We start from the raw sequence: 20,349 nt of genomic DNA on the forward strand, positions 1-20,349 counted from the left end.
ACTCCTTTTTTTGCCATATCCTATATCTAAATAAAGTCCCGGGGGTTAAATGGAACCTGTCAGAGGACGGACGATTAATGGTAGTATGTTTCTTACTTTCAGAACCACTTACTTCCCTGTCACTTACAAAGGAGCCCACACTAAGACCATTTGCACCAAAATGCAGCCTAGTCTGGCTATAAGTTCCTTTACATGCGATTTCTTATTATTGGGAGCTCAATGTATCTTTGCAGCATCGTCACATGTCCTTTAAGAATGGTCCAGCATGTGATATAATAACATCAGTGATTATAGGCCTTTGTATTAAGGCTGAGAAGGTGTGATCCAAGCTGTTAGGGTTTATGGGTTTATTAATCACACCCTACTCCGTATTACCCACTGTACTAAGGTTGTGTAATATTGGGTCATTATAATCACAGATATTGCTCCGTTGCAGTCAGTGATGTTGCTGACTGAAGGCTATAGAGAGCTTATAAAAGCCACGTGCAGTGTCCACATGCATCCAGCTCCACTTTGGAGCCCCTGTAGCTTAAGATCTATTACACCGCACATTCTTTTCAGCCATTCCTCCCCTACTGACTGGCTAGGAATAGATTGATAGGCTAAGCTGGCTATCTATAACCTTCACACGTGTATATCACATTCTACACGGCGTGCAGCTGATATTATGACTTGCCACCATGCTAAGGGTGTTGTTCCTTATAAGGATCACCCACAAGGGCACCCTGGTTCATAAAATGTACTTTGATTCCATGCCTGGAATCTAGGCAGGGAAACTAGCGAGTCGAATTGGGTGTAGCCTGTACAGGCGAGTCGAGCTGGTCTTCCTCACATAATCAGCAATACCACACCTCCCCTCCTATATCATATGGCTGTGCACGGCACATGCACGGCTTCCTGCTTAGTGTTGCTAAGCAGTGAGTGATACGCAGCTCCCTAAGAAATGCCCAGAAACAGTGTTACTTCTCATATTGACAAAATAGATTCCTGCTATGTTTCTTGATAGGCTGGGTGTCCTTTAAAGGGGTTTTCCCATGAAAGAAAATTCTCAAATTTCAATCCCTTAGTGCTGTTTACACAATAAAGATAGTTTTTACTCAGTATTATTGATTTTTTTAGCTCATATCACTCTCTAAGCAGACACATTATGATTCCTGTAGTGCTCTGAGATACAGTGTGCTGAAAATGTGGCTAGATTATAAACACTTTCATTTATCTTCTGAACATTCTACTAATATCTGACACATAGAAAGAGAGATGAGACAGATCAGAGACGAAAGATTATGAGATCTTTGAGATGCATATTACACACAATGACATTCTTAGCTCTGCTACATCTCTGGTCTGCCACAACACCAGATCTGCTGTGCCTCCCTCCCCCGGATGAATAACTTATCTGCCTGTAGCTTGTAGCTCTCCTCACGCTGCGATGTGTTGTTTGCTGGCAGGATGTCAGTGTGTGTGTATCAGTGTGAGCTTGTCCTGGAATGCAAGGGAGCAGAGTCCAGAGAACTGCTTATCTCCACAGCGTCAGACAAGATGTCAGCCGATCCTAAAATCAGAAGATCCAGGGTTGGAAACCAGGGGCAACCAAAATTGCTTACACCAGGACTGTTAGAGAGAGGTTGGAATTATATCTGAAATGCTGTATTTTTGTTAATAACAGTGAATTCGACAATGTGTTTTTTGTTATCCTGAGTATATTTAAGAAACTTGTCTTTGTGGGAATACCCATTTAAAGATGCTAAAAGTTGCAGTAAATGGCAGAAATACTGCTTCATTATTAGGTACAATCTTTGGCACCCATTTTATAATAGACCAATCAAGGCCACAGATCAAAACAGATATTTGTTTCTTTAGATTTCAGTATTGTCATCCAGAATAAAGACCTTCAGATATCAAACTTGGCAAACAGTGGTTCTGAAAATTACTGTATTCACTGAAAGCTTCTTAATTTCCACATACAAGTAGAAGAGGGCCTAGAAATTCTGATGTTAGTCACTGTAGTCTTCTGTAATCTGTCAATTATGACCAAAATTAATTTACTCTTTACTTACAATACCCTATGGAAATATCACTCTGCAATATATTGTACCCATGAAACACCCAGTAAGCCATGTATAGGTTTTATTTATGAAATCCATTATTGCCATGATGAGGCAGCAATGATACGTGTGCATTTTTAATACAGAACTAGAAGACTATGAGCTTCCACATGGGTGATAAAATCATGAAAATAGCAAAACAAAGCACATAAAAGAACCAGGTGCTTCAAGCTAAGTTTTTCTGCTATTTGTACATAATCATAATAGGCAATGCAAATGCTGATCTGATGCTGATATTATTATTTAGGGACACTAAATTTTATGTGCCCATTCTCAGAATGAGAAAATTAAGGTGAAGTTAATAAAATGTTCTCTTATTAAAATAGTAATTATTTTACATTTGCTACATTGGCAGCTGATTTATAAGCAATACTAAGAAATAATAGATTGAGACTGGATTTTCTTATCTGATTTCGAAAACATTCCAAAAAGGTGATAAGGACATTCTATATTAATAGATGGGAATTCTTCAGTTAGTATCATTACTTTGCTAATGCAAAGGACGGTCAGAAAAATAAACAATGACATCTATACGCTCCTTTCTGTCAAGAGTATGATCATGTTCTTTGTCCATCGGTGTTAATTTTATTTATTTGAGTAATTGATTATTTTCTCATTACTATTTTTGTGCTAAAATGGAGCAGAGTAACAAGACATGGGGGCACATTTACTAAAAAAAACTGCAGTCTGTATGTGCAGTTTACTTGTGTAGTGTGCAGAGGATGCCAGATTCATGAATTGTGGCACCCGTTTTTCATGAATCTGCCACACCCTGCAATGGCCCGACAGAGTGCACCAACTTTTTTTTTTGGTGCACCTTTAACATGGCGCTTGCAACAAACTTCTGTTGGACTCTGCGTGATAAATGTGGTGTACGGTCCGACTGTATAGTCTTTCAGTGGCAAAAATTTTGTTCGCGTAAAGATTAGTACAGCCAGGGGTGTACCAAGCCTGTCTGCTGCCTGAGGCGAGCCATAGAGAGACGCCCCCCCCCCCCCCGCCCATATATGTAATATTTTAGGGAGTGTCAGGACCAGATCCATCATATTGGTTTGGTGTGAAAATAAAGCAATCCAATAATGCATACAGAGTACCGCCCTGTAGTATTTAATGCATACAGCATGCCGCCATGTAGTATAAAATGCATACAGCGTATCGCCATGTAGTATAAAATGCATACAGCATACCGCCATGTAGTATAAAATGCATACAGCATACCACCATGTAGTATAAAATGCATACAGCATACCGCCATGTAGTATTAAATGCATAGAGCGTACCACCATGTAGTATAAAATGCATACAGAATATTGCCATGTGGTATAAAATACATACAGCGTCCCCCCATGTAGTATAAAATGCATACAGCATCCCCCCCATGTAGTATAAAATACATACATCATATTGCTATGTAGTGTAAAATGCATACAGCGTATACGGCATGTAGTAAAAAATACATACAGAATATTGCCATGTAGTGTAAAATACATACTGTGTACCACCATGTAGTATAAAATGTATACAGCATATCGCCATGTGGTATAAAATGCATACAGCATATCGACATGTAGTATAACATGCATACAGAATATCGCCATGTACTATATAATGCATACAGCATATCGCCATGTAGTATAAAATGAATACAGAATATCGCCATGTGGTATAAAATGCATACAGCATATCGCCATGTAGTATAACATGCATACAGAATATCGCCATGTAGTATAACATGCATACAGCATATCGCCATGTAGTATATAATGCATACAGCATATCGCCATGTAGTATATAATGCATACAGAATATCGCCATGTAGTATAACATGCATACAGAATATCGCCATGTAGTATAACATGCATACAGCATATCGCCATGTAGTATATAATGCATACAGCATATCGCCAAGTAGTATAACATGCATACAGAATATCGCCATGTAGTATAACATGCATACAGCGTATCGCCATGTAGTATAACATGCATACAGCATATCGCCATGTAGTATATAATGCATACAGCATAATGCCATGTAGTATATAATGCATACAGCATATCGCCATGTAGTATAAAATACATACAGCATATCGCCACATAGTATAAAATGCATGTAGTGTATTGCCATGTAGAATAAACCGCATACAACGTGCCTCCATGTAGTATAAAATGCATACGGAATACATATATACACATATAAACACGTACATATACACATACACATCACATACATATACACATACACATCACATACATATACACATTACATACACAAATCACATACATATACACATTACATACACAAATCACATACATGTACACATATACACACATACATGTACACAAACATATACATATATACATTACATACACACATGACATACATATACACATACATATACACATATACACACATACATAGACACATCACATACATATACACATATATATACATTACATACACATCACATACATATAAACAGATAAACTTACTTTATTTTCTTTTATTTTCCAGGAAGGTTCTCCAGGAGCGGGGGAGGGGGGGGGGCTTGGGCGTACAAGGGGGGGGGGCGAGCGGAGGAGGGGGGGGGAGCGGAGCGGAGGAGGCCGGGAGCGGAGCAGAGTGGAGGAGAGGGGGAGGACTGAGCGGAGGAGGGGGGGAGGACGGCGCGGAGCATAGCGGAGCAAGCGGAGATGAAAGGGACAGAAGGAGCGGAGCAGAGTGGAGGAGAAGGGGGGGCCGAGCGGAGGAGGCCGGGAGTGGAGGAGAGGGGGAGGACTGAGCGGAGGAGGGGGGGAGGACGGAGCGGAGCATAGCGGAGGAAGCGGAGATGAAAGGGACAGAAGGAGCGGAGCAGAGTGGAGGAGAAGGGGGGGCCGAGCGGAGGAGGCCGGGAGCGGAGCAGAGTGGAGGAGAGGGGGAGGACTGAGCGGAGGAGGGGGGGAGGACGGAGCGGAGCATAGCGGAGGAAGCGGAGATGAAAGGGACAGAAGGAGCGGAGCGGAGTGGAGGAGAAGGGAGAGCCGAGCGGAGGAGGGGGGGAGCGGAGCGGAGGAGGCCGGGAGCGGAGCAGAGTGGAGGAGAGGGGGGGCGGAGCAGAGGAGGGGGAGAGCGGATATGAACGGGACAGAGGGAGCGGAACGGAGCAGAGTGGAGGAGAGGGGGGGAGCGGAGCGGAACAGAGCAGAGCAGAGGAGGGGGAGAGCGGGGGGGGTGTCGGCCTGGGATGGTGGTCAGGTGGACGGCAGGACAGGCCGGCGGGCGGCAGCAAGGTCCGGTTGGCGGCAGCACGGGTGGGGGTTCCAGCGGCAGCATAGGCAGACTGGCGGGTGGTAGCATGGACGGCCGGGCGCACAATGCCGCCCCACGTCCAGCAGGTGGCGCGCCGCCTGAGGCGAGATTCTCAACTCGCCTCATGGCAGGTGCGCCCCTGAGTACAGCCGCGACTCAAAAGGTTCATGGGCGACCCATATGTAGTGTGGACACTTCTTAAATACATGCGCAAGCAGTTTGCCCATGAAAGAACGTGCAAAGTCCACCACAAAACTGACGCAAGGACCTCAGTTAATGTGCCCTAGATATGTGAACAAAGCCCTATGAAGGCAATGGAGGATCTTCCAGACTTTAAAGGTGTTTTAGGAATCTACAAATTCCCTGACTGGATTAATTCTTCATTGGGATGTTATACCATCCTGTGTTGTCTGTGTTAGTTGACATTATTGAATTTTCCTACCATAGGGTACAGCACATCCGGGTGTCCCAATTTTTTATACAGAAACAATATTATATCTAACCTGTATTTGTACTCATCTTTCCTATACATTATCATTATGAGCAGAATCAGATTTAAAGGTGATTTATACAGAGCTCCCCACCTTGACTTCAGTGTTAAACTCTCCGCCTCCTTGACTTTTTACGACCAATTTACAGCTCATTTCAAAGATAATTTTCCTGGATGATGCCACCACCCTAGGCCATGAAAGAAACAAAAAACTAGAAGATGTTACACTGTTTGACAATACACTTGTGGTGGTTGATTCAGTCAACTGCCGAAGACAGGTTCCCTTTAAAGGTTTTTGTTGTGATCTAAGCAAACCTATTACACAGTCTTATCTTCTTATGACAGTTCTGTATGCTGGCGAGTTACACCTATTTAGACACAAATGTAGGAAATATTACTCAGGTATGGTATCTCATTTTGGTTATCTGTGTGAGTTTTATAGAAAGACTGGAAAAACTACTGAGGAAAATGTATATTGGAATATCAGAGATTGTGTTTGAATCTTTTTCAAAAGTTGAGTTCAAAAGTTACATGTCAAACACCATATACATTTAGTGCAAATTTTTCATGAATATCTCCTTGCCCCTGCTAATCTGTAAGGTGACCTGTGTGGATGGATGGATCCCTTGAGGCTGGCTTCTCACTTAAGAAAGCTAATAAAGATTTTAATTACTGTCTTTGGCTTTAATTAAAAGTCTGTAGAGCTGCCTATGCACAGTGATTAACCAGTGATGGAAATCTGATTCCTGTAAACATTCAGTCTTACCAAATAAAATTCAAAGTAAACATTTAAAGAAAGATAAAGCAGGTCTGTAGGTAACTGTAAAGAAGGCTGTTTCCTCACGAAGCCCCTTTACCATTTGTAGCTTATATAAAGCACATACATTTTATAGTTTCCGTAATATAGTAAAGTCATCAAAGAATACTGCAAGGTTTTACCTGTGACTACTACAGAATTGTAACTGCAGTCTAAAATACATACTCTAATAATTATCAGGAGTGCAAGATAAATAATAAATTGTATTAACAAAGATACTAACTTTTTATTTAGAGTTACTTTATATTGTTTATGTGTCATACCTGTGGGATCTGCCTTCCACCTTTATCTTTAGGAGGGTATCACAGAAGACTAATCAAAATGGGAATATTATTAAGACATATTTAATAAAACATTTTATACTTAGACAATCTATTTCCAAGTTCAGGTTTTCTCCTGACACACATTTATTAAAGTGTTTGTGCCAGTTTTCTGTCCGACTTTGCACTGAAAAAATGTGCTAGCTGCTTGCACATGTATTTATAAAGTGTCTGTGCCAGTTTTGTCACGCGGCTGCACTGTGTCCGCTAAGACAGAAAAAATGTGCACCTAAAGGGGCATGTTAGTGCTTAGTCGGAATTTGTGACACATATATTACTGACATGCAGTATGCACAAAGTTTACCAAAAAAAATGGTGCACACTCCCAATGCAGTGCAGGGGGCACCAGATTAATGAAGACTGTGCGCCAATTTTGATTAATCTGGCACACTCCGCACACTCCACAGGCAAATTACATATAGTGCACTTTGCACTAGTTTTAATAAATGTGGGCCAACATGTTTCACTATGTAGAACGGAGCTATCCAAGTCCCTTGAGGACAATAAATGAAGTTGCAAAATGCATAATGACTACTCCATTTACTTATATATGACTGATAGAGGTAGCCAAACACAGTGCCCTGTTAGTGGATAGGTGTTGTTAACGGAGAAACCGCTTTGGGGTGCAAGTTTTTCTAACCTCACAATTCTACTGTGATTATTCAACTATTATTTATGTGAGTATATGTCTGTTGACTCTTCCCTGACACATGATGATGACAGGGGAAAGGTATGGGTAGATTTAATGGACAGCTAGCGTGGCCATCTGGCCAGTACAAGGAGTGCTGCCATAACAGGCCTGGTAACAGGTAAAGGGGAGCCTTTTCTTAGCAATAAGACCTACAACATTACCCCACTGGGGCATGACTGCAGTGTGGCTGCTGCTGGATTCTCAGTAACCAGAGTGGCTGGTTGCAGTGCACAGTGCAGTGCAGTCTTGCAAGACTCTTAAATGGCACAGTCCACACAACAGCAATTAACAGGCTGTAAATGGTCCTTCCTGCAAGCACACGCAAGGCAGTGGATTAGTTGTCTGTAGTGATGATTCTGTTGTGGAGCAAGAATTTAAAAGCATGTCAGCCTTTATCCAGGGTTTAGAAGACTGGCAGTTGGAGCCAGGTTGGTTCTGCAGCACGGGATGCAATCTAGATGCAGAGTTGAATATCTCTCGAGGAATCAAAAGAGTGACACACAGAGCCTCAGACAGAGCCTTCATTTATAGACTTACTCTTTGTACACAGTTCTGGAATATTCTGAGGCTTCCAACCCATCACAAGTGCCCAACTCCTTAGTGGCAGGCAAAATATAGTATACATTTTGCACTCATTTGGGGCAGTAGATGGTAAGAAAGGATTATTATATCATAGTACAGATGAATCCCAAGGGGAAATCACAGCCTTAAAGTTGATGTCCTCTTAAAAGTGCTGAATTTAGTGATGGCATTGACTGACATTACAGACCCATTACTTGTTATAGCCAGAATGGGCCATTCGAATACTGATGGCCATATTGATGGCCCTCTTGACCAATCTCCTGAAGACTGGGTGAAACACTGACAAAGAATTTCAGCCGATCTCTGAGGCTGCTGATAGTTTGGACCACTTTCTAATTCCATTTTTTTACCTTTGCACTGGTCTCTCTTTGCCTCACCCCATCCCACCACTGACCTGTAATGCAGGAAGCATTTTTACACCAAAGAAAGCAGCAAAACCAATGATAAATAACCCCCAATGTGTGTATGCTACTTATATATAAGTGTTTTGGTTTAGCAAAACACTGAAGCTGCTGACACTGAAAAACCACAAAATTTTCATTAGTATGAAATATATTTTTCTATATTTAGTTGTGAGTCATCTTATAGTCTGAGTAAATTGTACTGGTGTCTTTCAGACAGCAACAGCGTTTTTAAGATTGCAACAGTCATGACTTCATGATACTAGAGTGGAGAGAAGCTTACTGTTGATCAGATAGTTTTATCAGTTTCCTCATGCATCACTGTGTAACTAGACAAATGAAGGACAATTGGAAGCGCTCACATTAGACAAGGGCATATAAGAAAGAGATTCATGTGATGCTAGTCTTTATAGAATTAATTAAAATATGATTTAAGAAATGTTATCGCAACCTCTTTAGTACAATTATAACAATGATATATGGCTGTACATCCCAGATCTTTTATGTTACTTGCGGCAGCACTAGTAATCTCAAAAAATATGCTGGAAAATGTCCGTCTCCACTTATTGCTATTAGCCCACTGTCTGGCAAATGTGTCAATGTTAATGAGCTGTCAAGAGAAAATGAACAAGTTCAATTTGTTTACCTTCGTAAAGATGCCGGTGGGATGAAGATGTTGACTGCATTACATAAAATTTATTGTTTCTCTACAGCAGTTGATAGTACAATATGCTTTTTGGCTTCCCCTCAGTTTGATTTGCATCTTGGGAGAATATGATTTACTGACACTGTACATCTCAAAGTGTTCTCGAAAGGAAGGATGTAACATGATCCAGTTTTCAAGTGGAACAGTTCACTTTCTCATTTTTGCTCATCACCCTCAATATGGAGTATTTTATTTTAAGAAAACTACTAATAAAGGCAATAAAGGGCACTTGTCACCAGGTGACCCATCTTTAGAACCTCCCCATTCCCCACAAAGCATAGTACATACACTGCCAAATGGATTTTGTATAAAAATAATAGGTTTTACAGAAAAAAAGATATGTTATATAGATCCTTTCAATGCGACCCTTATATTGGCGTTTTCATATATTTGAAAAGGACAATTGGAGGAGCGTTTTCCCAAGGGTGGTGGGAACTGCTCCTCTGTAGCCACTACCAGGTGCCTAGTCACACAGCACATGTCCTTTTCAAAAAGGTATAATATAACATATCTTTTTTTCTGTTAAACTAATTTTTTTATACATAGTATGTACTATGCTCTGGGGGACTGGGTGCTAAAAATGAGTCATCTGATGACAGGTTCCCTTTAATCCTATTTTGGGACAATTTTCTCCTTCAATTACTTGGACGATTAAACTAATGTGAAAAAATTATAGCCTATATAATATTTGTAGATTAGGATAACTGAAAAAAATGAATGATCAAAAAATGACACATTTTACAGAATCTACAAAATATACTTTCTTTACTCTGTTTCCCTAAAGATCAACCTGTTTCAGCCTGGTATCTGTGAGATCTTGTCTAAATAACAGTATACAAGTATATTATAAAGGAATACATGAGCAAATATCCCTGACACAGATATTTAGACAATACAAAGCATATTAAATGTTTCTCGCATGTGAATAAAAACATCAGTGTCAAAATGGAAAGTTGCCATGTTTGCACATAAAATAGGACCATTCATAGATTGCCTATGAATATAAAAATAAGTACAACACCAAGATGGTTGTTATCCATCATTTTTCCTCCAGTATTTAGACATTCATGAAATTGAAAGTTAATGTACCGGGGACTTTCATTATCTGACCCATTCTATCTCCCCATTACACCGACATAGAAACAGAGCTATGAGACCAATATGTCATGAACAAGGGATGGAGAAGGTCACACAAACCAATTGGCAATAAAGCCACACTTTAGCCTGATTTACACCAAAGGAGCTAATAAACCCTCTTATTATAATAGCATAGAGTATATGTGCAGTTTTATTTTTAAACTTGCTATTACAAGAAATCTAACAAACTGAAAAACTGATGGTAGAAATGTTCGCGTCATGAGCATTGTTAACACAAAAAGTTAAATGATTTTAAAATGTTATCTTCACCATCCAAAAATAAGGAAGAATTAAGCCACCTACATCATTATATTGGTCACATTTCTCAAGTGGTATGGTTCTGGCAATCTTGGAAAAACAGATCGGTTAAGGGTAGATGAGCCCTGATACCTAATCTTCCCCTACTGACTCAGTCTACTTGATGACTAAAGGTCGACATTCCAACAATGAACAGAATGATGAGGGGTGACAAAACTGTAATCAGCAAAAATTGCGAAAATAGGGATAGTGCGTTTAGGATTAAATCACAAGCCAGAAAATACCAAACTACAAACTAAAGTCACAACTAGTTGGGAGTACAGTAAAAAATTATATTGCAAGGGATAGTCAGAAAACAGAGCAGATGAGGTAGAATCCACACACAAAAAGTTTAACCAAATAACTGGCAGTAAACTCCAGTCTCAATGAGGCTTTATAGTTGTCAAATAAGCTACCAGAGAAGTATCTGGTAAAAAAAACTAAAGGTTTTATACATCACCACTATCTAAGCTAAGCACTATACATGAAGTTCATTTGGGAAAATTATGTAAAGGGGAGGTTCTGGTATATATTCAAGCTAACCTATAGCATTTCAGTGTTTTATCGCTTTTTCACACCCTCTGCAAGATTTTTTTCTCTTCTCATATACACGACTGCCTGATTGGAAATAAACACAGTTATTTGAGTGCAGCTTATCACTGCGTATATCGTCATTCTCTGTGCCCATATCCCAGTGCTTGGAACAAAGATCTATAAATTTGGCAATCACCTTACAATTGTGGAAGGGCTGTTTGAGCCCTAGATAAAGATCTCTGACATCCTCTATTACAGTCTTCCAGAGGCAAACTGTAATAAAGAAGTAGTCAATTCATGTCTTTTGTGTATGGCAGTATATTGTATCAGTGATTAGACCCTCTAGGTTTCATGTATACTAGGGGGCATGCAGCTCTGTACATCAAAGTATGAAAAAGTAACATGTGTCATAATTTGACAACAAAGACTTAAACACAAATATTTAGAATAAGATATTAGGTATTAAGACATAACTAAACTACATAAATTTGGTATCTTTGCTACCACACTGGCCAAAAGAATAAAGGTGATATGTCATCCAGACCACACAGTGAATTTATCATTAGGCAGATTCCTTGGGAAAGTTTGCCTTTGGAGCTTTGCTGCCCATCACATTTTTTAAAGTGGTTTCGGCCATTCAATAAATCTGTTAGCAAAATGATTTTAAAAAATCTCAACACATACCCCTGGAAGGGAGTGGAGTAATTATGCTATTTTTTTCAATTATTTAAAAAAATCAGTGATAAATCTGTCTTTACATAATGTTGCACTAGCAGTGGTTCTAGGTTTAAGCCACAATTTCGGAATGGAAAAAAAAAATCCCAGTGCAATTTATTTTGATACTTTTTAATGTCATAAAATCCAGAAAATCCTCCAATAATAACTTTAATTTTCACCTTGTTCCTCAGTTTTGTTTTATCTCATCTGGGGGGAATAGGAAGGTACTTGTTATCTATGTTGAAATGTTACAATGGAACAACATATTTGGAATGGTGGCAAAAATGCACCGCATCCACAACACTGCAGCAGAACCTTACAAATGACTCAAAACTTAGCAATAAACTTTTATCATCAAGCTTCAAAAAGTACTTCATATTATAATCATATTTATCAATTCCACTATTTGGTCATCTGTGTTTGCAATGAAATCAGATCCCGTATTTGGATTCAAAATGTCATTTAATGTAAACTCATTTCTCCTGTGTATTTTGATTTGTCAAATATGATGCTTTTACTGTCGTGCAATATCAGCTTAGGTACCACAGTACTGACCTTGGATGACATGTATTGCCTTAAAAGAGTATTTCAATTTCAGATATTAATGGCATATCTGCAGATTATGTGATACATGTCTCCTGCAAATAAGATTCCCTGACCCCTATCCCACTGATACTGATCATGGAATTTATAGATCCTGTGCTGAGATAGCCCTATATGTGCACGGTGAATCTTCTAGAGCTAGAAGAGATGGCTCTTGGCTTAATACAGGAATAGCATTAGATAACAGTGTAGCCATTAGATAACAGTTCAATTTTCTTAATGTTTATGAAATTATTTTGTGCTCAATAACTTGTAGTCTTTGTTTTTCTGACATATCTGTTTATTAAACTAAGAGAGAGAGGATGAACCCAATGCCATGTCCCCTTTAGAGGTAGATTATCTCTATTGGGAAGAAAAAATCTTGCAATCCAAATGTCAATCTCTCTCTTGCCTTACAACATCTGGGTACATCTATCTACACATTTTTGTCAGCCCTCTGTGGGAATCAGTTGATTTTTTTCACTATTATTTTACAGTATGTTTTTGTCCAGCTATAGAGAATCATTTTGGTAGGCCGTGCCAAGGAGAATGATAATATATATGAGTGTTTAGACCCTCCAGGCTTTGCTGGAATATGATAGAAGAGAAAACCTTGGCAACTATAAATGGTCCTACCGATTTTATTTTTTTTCAGCATATTTAAATGTAATAACATAATGACTGTATTTTGGATTACATCCAGTTAAAACTTTTTTCCCCCATATTTTATGGGCTGATCTGTCAGTGGTTCTATATCCCAGCCACTTGAAGCAAACAACCTGTCATTTCTGACACATTCTACAAGCAAACATGTAGAGGAGTAAGGATTTAGACCTGAAAGTGACAGGATGCTGAATATGAGAGATTCTGTAGAATATAACAAAACCCAATTATAAATAAGATATAGTGCAGCTTTTGGAATTAAAGAAGAATGGGAACGGACTCAGTCTTTCTTGAAAATAGATTATCCAATGTCCTAATTTCTTGGCCTCAATGCGCTGCTGGTTGTAATGACATTGGTTACATCTGTAGTGCTCGCACACCATCCAGCTCTGCAGAGAAAATGAGGTATATTCACAGTCCATTTGCAGGTTTGTTCCATGGAATAAGCATTGGCTTAATAAGCAATGGAAGTCGCCTTCTGAATTAGGAATTGAATATCAAAATCAAAGCTATTGTATCTAAAACAAAAATGAAACTTTGTAATTTTCTAATCTGTTTTCTAATAATTTTGACAACATTACTGTCAAATCAGCACCTTTTAATGCACTATATGGGCTTCCCCTTTATTGCCATTATAATAATGCCTGGTCATGTGATGGAGAATGTTAATAACTATCAGTCGCAGATTTATAGTTTTATAGAGGAACCTTTAAAAGCAAGCCGTTTCATAGATTCATAAGCCATTTAATTCTGGATATTAAAGGTTCTCTTGCATTCTTAAGAACTGTCATTTGAAATGCGTAGGATAGGAAAACACATTTTATTCTACTGAGCTGGAGAAAATGCAAAAGGGCCCCCGTATCATTCTTTGTACTCTGATAGTATCAGATTGTTGTAAAGATGTACCCTGCCGCTTTAAGAAATAGTAGCACTTATTTAAAGGGGTTGTCTGTGCTATACAACCAGCCTTGGGTGGGGGGAAACCCTCCTATGTCACTGCTCTTGTCAAGCGCCACCTATCAGTGCCACACCTCTGTTTGGCAGGCATGCCCATCCATCCATAGCAGCAGATGGGCATTGGATTTACATAATTGAATCTAATGCTGTATAAGGTGAGTGGAAGTAGTCGTATGGGAGCGCCTGCTTCTGTAAACAATAAAGGGCATGGCAATGACTGGCGATGGTGTGAGACAACGAGACCAATGGAGGAGGTAAGCAATTTTTTTTTTTTTGCTTTTACAGCCCACCTAATTTTTTAAATGCTCAGACACCCCCTTTAATTAATTCACAAGTCATCTAAATGGGTCTTGCAGTAAACATGTGCACGCTGCAGAAACAATATCTCCAAACAGATATATGGAACTGTTTTTAATGCATGGGAAAGTCTTAAAAATTGAGTGAGGTAACTACTCTTGTTCTGGCCTACTTGCCCATCCTGAGTTAACCCGCCAGATTTGATTGGACAACAGTCCATACTCTAACAGAGACAGGCAGACAAACACATAGAGAGACATTAGTGAAGTCAGGATAACCAAATCAAGATGCTGGCAAAGTACAGAATTATGAGGCAGAGAGTAGTCAAGAAATAAATCAAGGGTCAGAATGCAGCAAATACATAGTTTAGATGGTATAACCCCAAGTACCATGAGACTAGTATATCCAGCAACTGTTCCACCCCACCACCGGTTTGGTTTGGCTGTCCATCACTCACACACACAATCATCTATAAGATGAAACCACCCAGCCTTTAACAGAACACACACCCAACTCAGCCAAGGGAAATAAACTCTGCAGAGCAAGCTGTCAATCACAGTCCCAAGTAGACCACCCCTGGGTGTTCACAAGCTCACAACCCTGCAGCCAAAACCCATTTAGGGTGTTCTAACACAGCATTTTTCTCAATGTACAGTACTATCGACCTTTTCTGTGAATGATAACTGACCTACACACAATTTCTTTACATACATGATGCTGTTTTAGCCATGCATGTCTAATAATAGTCATTTTTTTGTCAAAGTGGAAATGTAACTTGGGGAAAATTTACATCCATCGTCCATACATACAAATATTCTGCTTACTGTGTCTTTCAATCCTCTGCTCATAAATAGCAATATCATCCAGGTGGTGTTTTATTTTTCAGCCTGTCTTACTCGTTTCACTTACTCGTTTCACTATACCAATCAGATTAAATTTTATATCCAGCACAATATATTTTATTATATGGCTCTGCCGTCTCAGACATATGCTGTGTGTATTTATTTAGTTTGTTAGAGAGACGTATAAAATCAATCACCGTCAGGTTAAGAAAGCATGCAGTTTTTATACTGGTTATATGCTGTTAGGGAGTAATTGGTTTTCTCTTTTCTATCTCTAACAATTTAGAAGAATGGTCCAGCAGCCTCCAGACAATCTCCTAAATAGAGCTAATAAATTAAGTCACATTTTTAGCTTGCAGCTTTCTAACCACCGCCTTCTCTGCTTTATCTTACATGCTGAGATGCTGCATGGCAAACACAAGCCATGCTGGAAATCTAAATCCACGTACAATCTGTCCTGGGAGTCCTTTGTATGTGATCCTCTTATTCAGGGAAAGTAAAAAGATAGAAGTACTGGGTAGAAGTTTAGGAGACATATTAAAAGGATACTGCTATTGAATTTGTGTCAAGTCTCTGCTGCACAAAAGGTTGACTACGTGGCCTCGCTCTTTTCTTTTTATTCTTCAGCATTAAAGATAATATGTGATTCTGCTCATGAGTATAAAAAAGTCTTGACATCTTTACTCTATTTAACATAAAGGCAATGCATACAGATAAAAAATAAGATTAAAGAATAAGATATCCACTTGGAGAGGAAATTATATATATATATATTTTTTTTTTAATTTTAAGAAAAGCATTACAGAATACACAATATACATATATAAACAGTTCCTTTACATCAAATTCAGCGAGAATAGACTATTTATAACATTTTTAACCCACTCCCATCTCTCCCATCCCTGGCGGTTGACGAATAACCGAGACCCAAAGAGATACATGGTATTGGACCATCCACTTTTACAGATAAATAAGAGGAGTCTTTGTAATTTTCTAATAGATACTACAAGGGCTGTTGTTCACTAGATCTATTCAGCCATAAGTCCCTCATCCCATCTCTTTTTAGTTAGAATTGAAAAGAAAATAAAGCAATAAAACTTATGTAAATCATCCCTATATATTAAGACTCAAAATCCTCAGGATATAGTGTTTTTTTCAAATTGCTTTGTCATAAAATCATCATAGTATCATAGTATATATGGCTGGAAAAAGATGCAAATCCATCAAGTCCAACCTTTAAGAATGAAAAAAATGTAGTTTAGAACATAATTGTACTTTTTGTTTCCATGGCCCAAGTGCATAACTTTATATTTATCTACATTTAACCGCATCAACCATTTCTGCACCGTTCCTCCAGCTTCCACAAATCCCTCTGCAATGCTAAACTATTGGCCTTAGTATTAATTACTTTACACAGCTTAGTGTCATGGATGAAAGTAGCACTGCTTGTGTACAAGAAAAATATAATCATTTCTCATTGATATGTTTATTCAAGTAGAGGTAGAAAAGTAAATTTAAAGGGGTAACCTCATTTCGCCACTGACATTTATTTTAATTCACCTGCCTTATAGATGCATTTCTTGAAATGGATGATAATTCCCTATAAATCTAGCCAGATTGTCCTTTAGAAACTTGAATGTTGTCCTTGGATACGACCACCGCTGCAGGAGTGATTATATAAACAGTTTTTGGATATGAAATGGCAAGGAGCTAGTGCATGTCCCACAGCAGTCCTGTGGAAATGAATATTGAATCAAGGTGGTCAGACAGGCCTCAATAGCACATGTCTGGCCAGTGGGGGGTGGTCGATTGCAAGGACAGCTTTCTCGTTTCTAAGGGATAACATTGCTACATTTATGGGAAATTATCTTCACACAGGTAAAAAGAAATATGAGATATATAACATACAATTGAAGAAATGTATGTAAATGGTAGATGAATTTAATTGGGTTGCCCCAATGGGAAAACCCCTTTAATATTGTTACCACCCACAAATGCCAAAAACAACTATTACAAAATGAGAAGCAAATCATAATTTTAAAATGTACAGTCCATATTAAGGAAAATAGCTGTAACGCATATTACACTGAAAATACTCACCTACTCTCTTCTTCATCTTGATAGAGGTGGTCTTCACTAATCTTGATACACCTGGATCACCTAAAAAAGACTTAGAAAAAGCGGCCTGAAGCACGGGAACATGATGTCCAGTGCTCCGTGCTGCTAATTATTCACGCCTCCCGCCACCTCCACACCTGGAGGTGATGTCACGCAGGAGACATGAATAATTAGCAGCCCGGAGCACAGGACATAGTGTCTTTGCGCTCCGGACTGATTTTTAAAAGTCTCTTTTTTAGGTGATCCTGGCGTGTGAAGATTAGCCAAGACCACCGCCAGGATCAAGAAGTAGAGGAGAGAAGGTGAGTATTTTCAATGTAATTTACCTTACAGGTACTGGTAGATTTCCTTTAAGTTTCTGAAAAATAAAAGGTATGAATGAAATTGATTCAGGTTAACACTTCCTTTCCAAACAAATCTAGTAAAAACATTTAAAAATGTGCTTTATCTACTGCGATTTTAAAAGCAAAACATGAATAAGAATTATAAATGTAGAGCTGAAACTGAATATGAAATGATTTGCTACACACTAGTATACATAGTTAAGTCTATTTCTAAATGCAATGAGATTACCTAACACAAACTATAGAATTCAATGCAAAAAAACCCTCTCTAGGAGGGAACATGCTAATGTATAATTTATAGAAATTAATTAAAGAAAAAGTATATAAAAGCAATGAATGTTCTCAATGGAAAAATGCTAATTTTAACTTTACAGTACATAGGTCAAAATTAATTAATTCACTGTTACCAACATTTGAACATAGTACTTTATTGTATGCATATTGTATGCTTAAAGCGTAACTGTATTCTATATTGATTTTACCAAATTATTATATGTTATTCTCCCTTTGAAAACAAACAGAATGATGCCTACTTTGTGCTGCTCATCCTTTTCTTTCCAAAGTTATGGCATTTTCTGTTCTGAGAGTGTTTGATACAAATCTTTCTCACCAGAGGTGAAGTGGGTGGAGACTAATGTCTGTCAGTTTATGCCTTCAAGCTGAGGCCAGATAGCTTGCCCACAGATCCCATGATGCCTTGTGTTCTCTCTCAAAGTAATTTAGCATTAAATCCATATAGTGTCCCACAAGTAAATCCAGTGAACACTTCACAGTGCACATATAGGATGTATATGGTGACTAGCCTGGAAGTTTCTATCACATGGAGGAGCAGGGAACATGTAAATAATTAATAAAAAAAAACCTAAGTAAACCAGTTACATGCAATCTATAGCCTGTGCTGTGTGAGCACTAAGGGTTAATAGCTTATCTGCACAGAGCTGATACTGCCTATGACAAAGTGGGGGAAGTGAGCAGCATAAGGAGAGGAGAGAGGCCGAGAAAGTTCTGTAGAATCACAGACTGGGGTGGAGGGACTGTTAGGGAACAGGGGAGATCTTGTGCCTTACTATTCTGTGCAGGAGACATCTGCATTCACTGACACATCCAGCTCTGCTACATTCACTGTCACATGACCTACTCCCATGTGAGCAGGAAGCAGCTCCTCCCCTCCCATGAAACCAACCAAAAAAAAAGGGTAAAAAAAAGTATGGATTCCCAGGGATTATCAGCACAGAAGCTATTGCCGCTCTGAGGTAATCTGAGGGGTATTGCAAAGAAACTACTAAATATAGGTAACAAAGATAATATGCAAAGTTGTTTTACATCCCAAAAGCTATTGATTTTTGGGGAAAAAAACCTTCACAGTTACTCTTTAATGTATATCCAACCAGAAAGTAACATAATATACATGAATTTTTTCCATAAATGGATTTCTTGATTTTTGTACATATTACAATACTAAAATTATACAATACTATACAATACTAAAATTATAAAGTAAAATGCAAAAACTCCTAAATCAAACTTGTACATTACATTTTTATTGATGGTCTACTTATTCTCTTTATAAACATTTTAGAAACATCTATTGTCACATTGGCCCTACTAGCCCCACATTTATTAAAGGCTTGTATGTGCACAAGGATTATCTCTACACATACATTGAATAGATATTCATATTTTACGCCTTGGATTTTAAGTATAATTTATACATGTTATCACATATGGTTCATTATTTATTATGTCATTATGTCTGGTGCTAGGTGTTCTTTTATTTTCCCCAATATATTAGGGAATATTGTCCTGTGCTCATACAAGCCTATCATATATGTGGGGCTAGTAGGGCCAATGCCACAACTATTGTAATGTCTGTTAATTAAGTGATACTTATCCTTCACTGCGGTCTGAGCTTAGCAGACGTCAATGAGTTTCTAGGTTACGTAGAATGCCACTGCTATTGTAATGTCTTTAACAAAGACGTCAATGAGTTTCTAGGTTACGTAGAATGCCACTGCTATTGTAATGTCTTTAACTTAAAGGGGTATTCCCACAAGATTCTCAGATAAAGGCAGTCCCCTACTTAAGAACACCCAACTTGCAGATGACCCCTAGTTACAAACGGACCTTCTGATTATGGTTGGGCAGGACAGATTCTTCTCATGAATATCTGCTCCTGCCTGTACTCTGCAGTGTCTCTCTGCCTCCTGACCCTCCCTCCGCATTCCAAGGTGAGTCCACACACAAACATTTCCTGACAGCAAGCAGCAGTGTGAGGAGACAAAATCTACAATATGATCTTTATAGCAGGGGAAGGAGTTATAGTAGAGCTGATGTGAGTTATAGCCGACAAATTGCAGAGCTGGCGTGTCATTGTTTGTTACATCCATCTCATGAATCTCATCATCTCTGATCTTTCTCACGTCTCTTTTTCTATGTGCCAGATACTAAACTAGAATGTTC

General features: G+C 38.7%; 1 protein-coding gene across 4 annotated transcripts in view; it reads right to left on the bottom strand.

Moving 5' to 3' along the window:
- The window catches only part of SASH1 (SAM and SH3 domain containing 1), a 568,005-nt gene that overhangs the window by 366,984 nt on the left and 180,672 nt on the right, over positions 1-20,349 (bottom strand). The window lies entirely within an intron of this gene.

Source organism: Engystomops pustulosus, chromosome 3 (assembly GCF_040894005.1).
Source record: "Engystomops pustulosus chromosome 3, aEngPut4.maternal, whole genome shotgun sequence".
In the NCBI taxonomy this organism is placed as follows: Eukaryota; Metazoa; Chordata; class Amphibia; order Anura; family Leptodactylidae; genus Engystomops; species Engystomops pustulosus.